This window comes from Dipodomys merriami, unplaced genomic scaffold, assembly GCF_024711535.1.
Source record: "Dipodomys merriami isolate MVZ:Mamm:240054 unplaced genomic scaffold, mDipMer1.0.p SCAF_264, whole genome shotgun sequence".
Lineage (NCBI taxonomy): Eukaryota > Metazoa > Chordata > Mammalia > Rodentia > Heteromyidae > Dipodomys > Dipodomys merriami.
In genome coordinates this window covers 89358-90115 of record NW_027204093.1, presented here as the reverse complement: position 1 = coordinate 90115, position 758 = coordinate 89358, and the positions used below count along the sequence as shown (strand labels likewise).

The window sequence follows — 758 nt, the reverse complement described above, 5'->3', positions numbered from 1 at the left end:
ATTCCAAATAAAAATATTTAAGATACTCATTGGCAAAAAAAGTTTGGAAATGTGAGCAATCGACTGATCAATATAATTATTTCCACTATTCACAGAATTTTAGGGAAATAAGATCAATAGCATTGTTAGGAACAATAAGGTTTCCTTGTTACAAGTATGCACCCATAGATATAAGCCTGTATAAAGATTGCATCATTAACTATTAAATTTAGAGGATACTACATGCTTCAGCAGCAAGTATACTCAAATTACAATACAGAGATTAACATGGCACTTGCACAAGTACAATATGAAAATTTGAGAAGTATTCCATATTTTTCATTCTTCACATGCAAGAAATGAAAAAAAGTGATTAGAAAGTTGATGGCAAAATTACAAGTGTAACAATACCCGTAATTCATATAATTAAATTAAGTTTGACATCAGTGTATTAAATCACCTCAAAAAGGTGTTTACATAGCATAAACTTTACAAAACTTTTCAAAATAGACAACATTGTCATTTTATCCCAAAGAAAAATAATATTAAGACCTAGAAAAAAAGGACTCAAAATGTTTCTATATGGAATACAATCCAAAAGGACACATTAATGATCCTATATATTATAAAATAATATAGAATTCAAAGTATATCTAGGAGAAAATAAATTATGAACATTATGCAAACATAGAATATAGAATATTTTAAAATATACTTTTTCAGACAAGCACCAGAAATATTTTAGTTTCTGTACTACTCATTTCAACAGGTAAATTAAA

General features: G+C 26.8%; 1 pseudogene; it reads left to right on the top strand.

Moving 5' to 3' along the window:
• The first annotated feature begins 222 nt into the window (after window positions 1-222).
• LOC138837163 (U6 spliceosomal RNA) lies at window positions 223-319 on the top strand (annotated as a pseudogene).
• The last annotated feature ends 439 nt before the right edge of the window (window positions 320-758 follow it).